Below are 11,879 nucleotides of genomic sequence, written 5' to 3' on the forward strand. Positions count from 1 at the left end.
AAAAAAAAAAAAAAAAAATTCAATGGTTTCCATTTGTAAGCACTATTCTCTAAAAGATATATTGTTACTCTGTATATTTATTCAAAATAAATAAGAGAAAGTGAATATATTTGTCCCTAAATTTTTTTATACATTGGTTTTTGAAGTACTTGTGATAGCCTCAGCAGATACATAAAATTCTTAAAAGGTTTTAAGACATAATTTGTACACCGTAAAATATACCTGCTGTAATTGTTAAATTCAATTATTTTTAATAAATGTATATAATTGTGCAACCTCATCACAATTCCATTTTGGAACACTTTTATCATCCCAAAAAGTTTTCTCATGTCCATTTGCAGTCACTCCTCACTCCCATCCCCAGCCCCAAACAGCCACTAGTCTTGTTTTTGTCTCTATAGAATGCAAACTTTAATTTTAGCAACTTCTCTACGGAGCTGAGATCATATTGAGGCAAATATATAGAATTATATTTATACCTTTTATTGACTCATTCATTTATTCAACAAATATATACTGAGCACCTATTAGATGGCTTATACTGTGGTTGATATACTTTATATATATCATGATATAAACAGTCGAAAGAAGAATGCATGAGTTGAAACCAAAAATTCCATGAGGCAGGGGAACAAAGTAGATAAGCTCCTTGCCTTATGGAATTTTCATCATGAGTATAAATTAAATGATACATAGCTGAGAGTATAAGCAATATAAATTAGTATAGTCAAAATCACCACAGCATTGCCTAAACTCAGTGACTGAATCATGTACATGCTCAGATATCTACCAACTCTTATATTTGTGAACACAATATGTCATCAGATATTCTTAAATTATACCATTTTATGAAGAATAATTAAATAATTTCTTTTAAAAAACTTTTTTGGAGAGATAGGGTCTCACTTTGTTGCCCAGCTTGTCTTGAACTCCTGTCCTCAAGCAATCTTCCCACCTCAGCCTCCCAAAGCACTGGGATTTTAGGAGTGAGCCACCATACCCAGCAAATATTTTTTAATTTTGATTTAAAACCAGAAAAGGCAACATATACTCAATTACTTAATGACTGCTGTACATAAATCTCTGTAGCACTTCTAACTCTAAGGTTTTGACCCTTAACAGTGTATTTGTTAGTCCTGTTACTCATGTTAAACATCATTTGTTTATTGGTTAATTCAACAGACATTCTTTTTGCTTTTGCTAAATACCAGGCACTATTCTGGATGCTAGGAAATTATCAGTGAACATAAACAGAGTTTCTGCTACTCTGGAGTTTACACTCTAGTGGGAGAGACAGACAATAACAAACTAGAATAAAAAAATACATGAAGAGAAAAATAAAGCAGAATAAGTGAATAGATAGTGATGGAAGATGAGAAGGTGGCTTATTTAAGTAGGATGGTCAGGAAAATTACTTGTGAGAAGGTAACATTGGAGCAAAATCTGAATGAAATGGTGGTGTCTGAAGGAAGAACAATCTAGGCAAAGATTTTCTACAAAGTCCCTGAAGCAAGAACTTACCTGACCAGTTTGAGGGACAGCAGGAAGCCAACGAGTCTGACACTGAGTGAGAAAGGAAGGGAATATTAGATATGACATAAGACAGGAAGCCAGGGACTAGCTCTTGAGTCCCTTGTATACCATGCCAAGAAATTGGGTTTTATTCTGAGTGACATGAGAAACCACTGAAGTGTTTGGAGGAGGAGAGTGACATGATCTAATTTACGTGTTAAAAGGTTCACTCTACTGTGTAGAGAATTGACGGCTCTAGAGGAGGGAGCAAGGGTGGAAACCAGGAGACTAGTTAAAAATATATTGCTTGGATGATGACTTCGGGCTGGGGTAGTAGTAGTGGAGGTGGTATGAAATGGCTGGATTCTGGATAATCTGTATTTTGAATATAAAGCCAACAGAATTTGCTGATATATGAGACTGGAGTTGTAATTGAAAATCAGATTAACACCCAACATTTTGTCCTAAGCAACAAAAAGGATGGCGTTGCCATTAACTGAGATGAAGAAATCTGTGGGGCAAGTTGGTTACAGGGGGTTAAGAGTCAATAGTTCAGTTGAGGATGTTTAGTTTGAGGTGTCTCCCACATACCTAAGTGAAGATGTTGAGCAGGCTATTAGATTGAGTCTGGAATTCATGGCAAAGGTCAAGGCTGGAGTTTTAAGACTTGTCTATGTAGAGATGGTATTTTAAAGCCATCAGCCTGAATGAGTTCACTCAAGACACAAATGTAAGTAGAAGAAAAGAAAGAGGTCTTGGGATTTAGACTTGGATAACTACAATGTGTAGAGGTCTGGGAGATGAGAAAGATCCAACCAAGGTGATTAAGCAAGAACAGCCAGAAACGTTGATAAAGAATAAAGAATGGTATTCCTGAAGCCAAGTGAGGATAATACATCTCAACATATGATTGCTATTACAGAAGAGAGACGATGAATTAAAATAACTGTCAAAAATAGTTACTAATATTTTTTAAACTGGACATTTCTCAGGATTTATCAGCTGTTGAGAATAAATTAGATCAAGATAACATTAGTACATACATTTTATTAGCTCTCTACTTCTATTTTCTGATGTTAGACCCTTATGTAGCCCCCTACAGATGTGAATAGCACAGGCTGTGCTGTATTCAAAAACCTTGTTTCTCTTTGGAAATTATTTGTGTATTAGGAAGTTATATGTTTATCGTGCCTTTTGTTTTGTTTTGTTGGAGATGGGGTCTCACTATGTTGCCCGGGCTGAAGTGCAGTGGCTATTAAAACCACCACTGCAAAATTATAACTGAGACAGCAAAAGAGATCTGACCTAACCAACTCCAACTTGCTTCTAACATCCAAGCTGTCCTTGTTCATTCCTGGGCATAGGCTTAACTAACTTTGGGAGGAACTTATAGTTTCTAGTTTGAAACAAAAATGGTAACAACCCTTTCCCAAAACAAATCCCCTTCCTGCCTGGGGATTAGACTTCCTTTGTAAGACTAACAAAGTAGCCACAAGATTAGAAATTATGGTTTGCAGCTGGAGGCTGCAATGGTCTCTCTCCCCAGATTGCTCCTGATAACATCATTATTGTAAAACCTAAGATTAGTGCTTAAGGTATTTTGCAGACACTGCACTCGATGGGTCAGCTGGCACCACCCAGATGGATAAACTGTCTCATGGTCTTGTGGCCCCTACCAAGGAATTGACTTAGCACAAGAGGACATCTTCAACTTTCTACGATCACATCTCCAACCCAACCAGTCAGAACTACTGACTCACTGGCTCCCTAACCACCAAATTATCCTTAAAAACTCTGATCCCTGAATGCTCGGGGAGACTTACTTCAATAATAATAAAACTCCGGTATCCTGGACAGTGGGCTGTGTGTGAATTACTGTTTCTCTATTGCATTTCCCTTGTCTTGATAAATTGGCTCTGTCGAGTCAGCAGGCAAGGTGATCCGTTGAGTGGTTACACTGTTCACAAGTACGATCAAAATACACTAAAAACCTTGAACTCATGGGGCTAAGCGATACTCCTTCCTCAGCCTCCTGAGTAGCTGAGACTCCAGGTGCATGGCACAGCACGTGGCTTCTATTTCTTTATTAAAGGTCAATTCTCTTATGAAGTTTCTTTCTTTTTTTTTTTTTTTTTTTTTCTTTTGAGACGGAGTTTCACTCTTATTGCCCAGGCTGGAGTGCAATGGCATGATCTAGGCTCACCGCAACCTCCACCTCCCGGGTTCAAGCAATTCTCCTGCCTCAGCCTCCCGAGTAGCTGGGATTACAGGCATGTGCCACCACATCCTGCTAATTTTGTATTTTTAGAGACAGGGTTTCTCCATGATGGTCAGGCTGGTCTCAAACTCTTGACCTCAGGTGATCCGCCCTCCTCGGCCTCCCAAAATGAGGAATTACAGGCATGAACCACTGCGCCCAGCCTCTCATTCTTTTTTCTAAATAGACTTCTGTTTGGTCCATCTTTAGGCTTGCTTGACATGCGCAGATATTTTTGAACTGCAGCAGTGGATGCAGCTGGACTTATTTTTCAGATGATTCCTCAGCAAATAGACTTCAATTGAGCCTTTCTTATCAGTTTGTCAGAACATGTCCAAACATATTTGAACTGCTAGCTGTTTCTGGCTATGCATCAACCACAATCTGGATTACATTTTCTGTAAGGGTATGTATAAAATACAATGGAAAAAGTGCTGTAAGAAAGCAGAGAGGGCAGAGGAACTAATTTTTCCTGGGAGTAACTGGGAGAGCTGGAAAGTCAAGCAATAGGAAAGTTTTTATGTAAAAGCTCTGACCTTGAATTTACCTTTTATGTAAAAGTAGACCTTCAAAGATATGTGTGATTTTGGCAAATGAAGAAAACAGGCAAAGCATTGTAGGTATAAGATACATGAACAAAAGCATGAAAGTATAAAACTATAAATGTTCAAGAATAAGCAAATGGACTTATTCCTAGATTACAGAGTTCACCAATGTGATGAAAATAGAAAATGGACCTAGTCAGATTGTGAAGCTTTTGCATTGTGCTAAGAAGTTCAAGTTTTATTCAAAAGGTAATGAGAGCACTGAAGTTTATTTTTTTAAGGTTTTGAGCTGGATAGCTGCATTATTTATTGAATCTCTATTTTAGAAAAATAACTGGTTACTGTGTAGATAATAGAAAGATGAGAACTATTAAAATAGTTGAGAGAAAATGAAGAACAAAATTAATGGAGTATAGCACTGGGATGGTGAAGGGCTAAATGTGATCAAGACTTCTTAGACATAAAATTGACAAGATTTACTAACTGTATATAGTTAGTGAAAGAAAATTGATTCTGGGGTTGCAGTGTTGAGAACTGTGTAGATGGTGGGGCTACAGGAAATAAAAAAGTAGATACAGATGTGTAGAAAGAGATAGTGAGTTAAATTTTGAACTAGTTGTATTTAAAGTATGTATACTACCTTCAACTACTGGTCTTTAAAAGATTACTGGAAATATGGACCTGGAACTCAGAAGTGAGGCAAAACCTACATATATAGATGTGAGAATTATCAATATAAATATTAGTTGAAGTCATGAGCATAACTGGGTTACCTGGGGAGTAAGAAGATAATGAATATTTGTTAATTCATTAAACACATTTCTAACAAAGAGGTACTATGCTCTAAGGATTGTGACAGGAACTGAGAATATTATGAAAAAGAGACAATTTCTTTTTTATTAATGTGAAGCTTTATTACAATCATGTGAGGACATAATCGTCAAACAACAAAGTACCTAATAAGTGAATTACATATTTGATAATTGCCTGTAAAGGAACTGTACATAGAGCTTAAAAAAAAAAAAAAATCTTACAGCAGGACCCAAAATAATGTTCAGGGATCAAGAAAAGATTCCTGAGGAAATATGTTTTGCGATTTGGAGGATGAATAGAAGTTAAGCAAGCAAAAGCAAATAGGCATTAGAGGGAGAATTCCAGGCAGAAAAAAAGTTTCTGCAAAGTCCCAGAAAGCAGAAGCAATGTAGAACTTAGAAGAATTGAAAACAGGCCAGTGTGCTTACAGCACAGAGAGGAGCATGTTTATTTTCTGAAATATGATGAATTCGATAAAGGGAAAACCTCATCCTACAAAATATCTAGTAATTCTGAATAAAATATAGCAAACATCCTTTTATAAGCATATCAGGACTTGCAGTAAATTCTTGGGAGTCTATCAATCTATGATTTATTAAAAATTATAAACATGATTCTCACATAAATGTGAAGTTAGGATGTGTTAAAGATTTAATTCATTAATAAGAGAATGAGGAGAATGGTAGAGCTTGGTCAAAGAATTAGAGGAATAGGGGTTTTATAGTCCACCAGGAAAAATGTATGCTTAAATAAATGTCAGATTAAACACAGAATTAGTTAATGTCCTGTAAACCAATAAAACCATAATCTTGGGAGTTATCTGTCCTATGAAATAGAAATAATTTGCACATCTTCTATACAAATGCCAATAAGTTAATATGTAACTTTATAGGTTCTGGGTCTTAATAAATAACATGTCAAAGTATCTTCCCCTAAAGAAAAAATAATCATTGGATAGACCCTTTACACAATGCCCCAGTGTTGTACTGAATGGTCATATAGATCCTATCACCTAATTTTTAAGTTTTTGATATTTTTTTTTCTTGACAGGCCCCAAACAAATATGAACCTCAAAGCAGGAGTAGTAAACATAAATTCCATGATAACAAGTACTTTGTTTTATTTTCTGCTCTATCTCTAGTGCCTCTAAAGTGGTTGGTATAATAGACATTTAATAAATATTTGTTGAATAATGAATAAATTTATATTTTAGTTTATCTGAGCATATTTGCTGATTTTCATAAATGGGACTTAAATTTAATGGCCACGTAGGAACAGGGGGCTAGGGCTTGGGCCTGTGAAAAGTAGGAATTTAAAACTGAGACTCTCTTAAAAAGTCAAAATACTTTTATTGTCTATACCCAAAGAATAAAGACAGATTAGAAAATATAANAGTAGTAAACATAAATTCCATGATAACAAGTACTTTGTTTTATTTTCTGCTCTATCTCTAGTGCCTCTAAAGTGGTTGGTATAATAGACATTTAATAAATATTTGTTGAATAATGAATAAATTTATATTTTAGTTTATCTGAGCATATTTGCTGATTTTCATAAATGGGACTTAAATTTAATGGCCACGTAGGAACAGGGGCTAGGGCTTGGGCCTGTGAAAAGTAGGAATTTAAAACTGAGACTCTCTTAAAAGTCAAAATACTTTTATTGTCTATACCCAAAGAATAAAGACAGATTAGAAAATATAAAGCTACCAGCAGAGATAGTCTGTTTATATTGTGCTGGCCTCTAGATTATAAAAATGTTTTATCCCCTGAAAATTCATTACTACAGATTTTCCCTCATATGAATTTTATACTACTTTCATATTCTAGGAACACCAAAGCCAATAAATTGACATAATAAATGATCTTATGCTGGTGACATTTGTAAGGAACCTGTCAGAAGCAAACACAAATACCAAATGTCTCCAGAAGGATACACCCTTATCCCAAGATTGCCACAATAAAAACCCCACCAAACACAAACTCACAATCAAAAATTACAAAGCACACCAATACACAAACTGCCATGAGCAAAAGTTGACAGAAATAATAGTAATAAACAGCAGATCTAAAGAAATAATTCATACCACTATTTTAAAAAGCAGAGATCAATAATAGGAAAGGTTCAGGATAGAACACTCAATGTGTGTTTAATAATAATTCTAGCAGGAAAGAGTAATGGGTATGGGAAGAGGAATATTCAAAGCAATGTTAAAGACTTTTACACAAGTGATGGAAGACATAAATCCTCATATTCAAGAAACACAGTGAAAGCAAAGGAAATAAGGGTTTGAGATGAAACCAGAGACTCAAAAGGAGTAAACTATACTGAAAATAAATAAATAAAAGAAACAAGAGAGTGAGACAAAGCCCACATCATGGAAAACTTTTCTAGCTATTTTTAAAAGTTTGGCTTATATTAGCAAGTGAGAAACCACTCATTTAAAAGGAGTCTTAAGTGGAGAAGTAAGGTGATCCAATTTTACTTGAAAAATAGCCATTTGACAATTATATAAAAATGGATTGTAAAAGAGCAAGATTAGTTACAGGGAAACCAGTTAGGAAGTGATTATGGGGAGAAATTATGGTGGACTGAACTTAGATGGTAATGGTGAAAACAGAGATAAACGGACATGTAGGGAGTATAATTAGCACGACTTGATGGTGGAGTGCATGTAAAAGTGAAGAAGAGAAACGAATCAAGAATGACTTCCAATTTTCTGGCTTGTAAAGCTAGATAAGCAGTGATAACATTTTCTGAGTTGAAGAATATTGTATAGAGATTATGTTTATGGAAGTAGGATGGAGATTATGAGTTTAATTTTCAACAAGAAGAGTTTAAGTGGCCTTTGAGACATAAAGGAGTGAAACCATGGGATTGCTATAAGAAAAGAGTGGATTGAAAAATAGAAGGCAGTAAAGATGGCAAAGAAGGAAAATCAAAGACGATGGAGAAAATGAGTAGAACCTGATGACATGAAACACAAGGGAAGAAAGATATAAGAGAGTTTCAAATACTATATGAAAGCAAAGAAGCATACACATTGCAAAGATGGCAGTGGAATTAGCAAGTAGCAAGTCACTGATTATCTTAATGAAGACCACTTGCTCCCATTTATAATAAAACCTCATTAGCATGAATAAAAAGAGGAGCGTTACTTTCAAGTGAAATACCACTGTGGTGATATCATTTTAATAAATGTCACAGGTCTTAATTTATGCTGGGAACAATACAAACATTGCCATGTTTTAAACATTCATACTAATAGAAAAAACCTTGAATACCACCAGTGGTTACCAGAGTAGTTGACAAAAACAAAAAATCTCAATAAACAACAAAAAACCAGTCTGCTGGAAATCGAACTGTTAGGTAAATTATTTACTAGACTGCATATGTAGGGATTAAAAATGATCACAAGACATCTAAACAGGGAAGTAGAGAAAAATACCTTAAGAATCTACTTATAATAAGATCCAAGTTAAAGAAAAGTGACTTCACTTTGAAATGATGAGAAAGCCATAGCAAATGCACAAAACAATGTAGAGACTAGCTTACATTCTATTAGCTCATTAACAAATACTTACTAGACATCTACTGAGAAAGGCATGAAGAAAATAGAATAGAATGTGCTTGAGTGGATACGGGAGGGAAGTGGAAATAGGTTGGGGATCACAGATGTTACATGTCATATTTGGTCATTTAAAAAAAGAAAGCCAACAGATAATGGTTTTTTAGAATCTGCCAAATGAGATATTAAGTGTATTAAAATGATCTTGCCCAGGCAACATCATTAAAAGATCTTAACATCAAAATGACTGTGTTAAAATGATTACCTCAAAATGGCTGCATCAAATTGTTTCACGTTATGTACCTTAATGGGAGATAAATTCAACTAAGTAAATGTTACTTAAGAAGAATATTAAATGTCAGGTAGAAGAGTTTGGACTAACTTAGGCAAGAAGAAACTACTGCAGATTCTGAGTACAGAAATGGCATGCTATACATTGTACTTAAGGAATAATCATTCAGGTAAATTCAGATGGATGCATCAGGCTGTGATGTCTGGATGACACTAGCTATTAGGACTATCCTCTAATTCCTCTTGCTTAGATTCAAGGCTCTCCAAAGTGATCCTGTGTTTCTAATTTGGCTTCCCTTACAAATTTGCCTATAGAGAGAGAGGGTACTGCTCAGTGGACACAAGCACCTGGACAACTATATATCTTATTATAAATTAATAAATTCAATCTCTGGTTTATATATGTAAAAAGAAATATTAGCCTGGCAGCAATAGTTGGATTGCAAACTTATCTTTAAATAATCTTTAAATCACAAGGAAAGGAACAAAGATATTTTCATCATGAATATTAAAATAACCTGAACTGAAAATCTTATAAAGGAATTTTAAAATTAGACTTTGAAATGTGCAACAAATACACATTATGCTAAGTGAAATAAGCCAGACACAGAAAGAAAAATACTGCATGATCTCACTTATATGTGGAATCTAAAAAAGTCAAATACACAGAAACAGAGTAGAATGGTGGTTTTCAGAGCAGGGAGGGGAAAGAAACAGGGAGACATAGGCCAAACGACATAAAGTTGCATTTAAAGAAACAGGGAGACATAGGCCAAAGGATACAAAGTTGCATTTATATAGGATGAATTAGAGATCTAATACACAGCAGAAGGACTATGGCTAATAATATTGTATTACAGACTGAAAATTTCCCGAGAGCACTGTAGGTTTTAGGTCCTCTTACCACATACACAAAAAAGTTGAATATGTTAATTGACTGTAGTAATCATTTCACTACGGAGATGTACTTCAAATCATGATGTCGTACACCTTAAATATATACAATTAAAAAAAAAAAGCCAGGTGCGGTGGCTCACGCCTATAATCTCGCACTTTGAGAGGCTGAGGTGGGAGGATCACTTCAGGCCAGCAGATAGAGACTAGCCTGAGAATCATAGCAAGATCCCATCTCTACAAATAATAATAATAAAAAAAATTAGCCGGGCATGGTGGTTTGGACCCATAGTCTCAGCCACTTGAGAGGCTATGGCTCAGTGAGCTGGGATCCTGCCACTACACTCCATCCAGCCTGGGCAAAAGAATGAGATCTTGTCTCTAAACCCTGAAAAAAGAAATAATCCCCAAAATACTATACTCATAGTGTCACACATTGGTCCACAACTTGCCACCTCAGTACCTTTTGCTCTTGTTCTACTGAGAGGCTTCTTCTACTCCTCTCGTCTTCTCTCTCACTCCCTGTCAATTTCTATTTTCTCATTACCTTCTTGAAAAACCAGCTTCTGTACCACCTGCAATAATAAGCCCTTCCCAAATCCCCTGAGTCAGAATTACTTTCTCTTTTTGGTCTCATAATTAGAACACTTAGCACTTTTGCCCTGTGTTACAGTTTGTGGTTGTACACGTATCTGTCTCAGGAAAATGTTAGCTCCTAGAGAGTAGGAATCATCATTTGCCCAGAGTGGATGTTTGGTAAATGTGTACTGAATAGAATTATCTCAATATAGCAACATAACTCCATCATCCATACTAGTGCAGTCCAATAGATCTTTCTGTGATGATGGAAATGTTCTATATCTGCACTTTTCAATATACAGTAGTCATTAGCTACTGACACTTGAAATTGGGCTAGTGTGACTGAGGGGCTGAATTTTTTGAAATTATTTAAAATAATCACATGTGGCTAATGGCCACAGTTTCGGATAGTACTATGACTGTGTGACAAATTTAGCAGGTGTGCAGCTCAGTCAATTCTGTAAAGTATCAATTAATTCTTTATTATCAAGTACAGACTAAACAATCGGTTGACTGGCAGGTTTTTCTTGCTTTACCTCACTGGTTTTATGCTGTGCAGACAGATCTTTCATTAACCCTGTATGAGCAGTCTGTTTATACTAAGTAAAATTTGTAGAACAACAACAAAAGCAGCAGCCATTGACCCTGGCTCCAAACAGATTGGTATTTTAAGGAGGAAACAATAATCTAAGGGCATTAGAACATTTAAGGCTTTTTAAAAAATATTAACTCCACATGCTAGGAAGTAAATTAAAATTTAAAAAGCAGCACTGGTCGTAATTCTCTGATTTGGGGAAAACAGGTTTAGAATTCAGTCAGTATGGTAGTGGTCATTTCTCCAGTGCTTGTTACAGAGACAGCTAGAGTTTATTTTGCCTGTTGTCTATCTCTCAGAAGTGTACTCCTTAGCCCTAGGGAGCCCAAGTGAAAAAGCAGGGGTTGCTCAGCACATATCAGTCCTCACAATCAGAGGAACAATTCAAAGGCCACAACAGAGGGAGTGGAGCCCAGTGGTTCCTTTGAATGTGGAGACAGCTCATCTGCCAGCAAGCACTTGTGTGGTGACTTGCTGAGAATCCCTGTTGCCAGGAACATCCCATACTCAGCCCATACTCAGATAAAGTCCCTAATTCTGCTGCCTTAGTGCTCTAACCCTTTCATTTTACAACTTATTTATAACCAAAGAGATTTCCTTTGGGTAACAGGAGTCCTCTTTGGGCCAAGTTGATTATCATTATTTTGTTAAAAGATATAGCAACTTTACAGGCACCAACCTCAAAGGTATTTCACTATGTGATTATCCTTGGTAGGTTCCTTTTTCTGACTGGTATAATAGCATTTTGGCCTACTGAGTTTTCATAGATGCTGTTAGTACACAGAATACCTCCTTCTCTGCCTAATTTCTCTATCTTATTTTATA

Source organism: Rhinopithecus bieti, unplaced genomic scaffold, assembly GCF_001698545.2.
Source record: "Rhinopithecus bieti isolate Rb0 unplaced genomic scaffold, ASM169854v2 scaffold_36409, whole genome shotgun sequence".
Taxonomy (NCBI): Eukaryota; Metazoa; Chordata; class Mammalia; order Primates; family Cercopithecidae; genus Rhinopithecus; species Rhinopithecus bieti.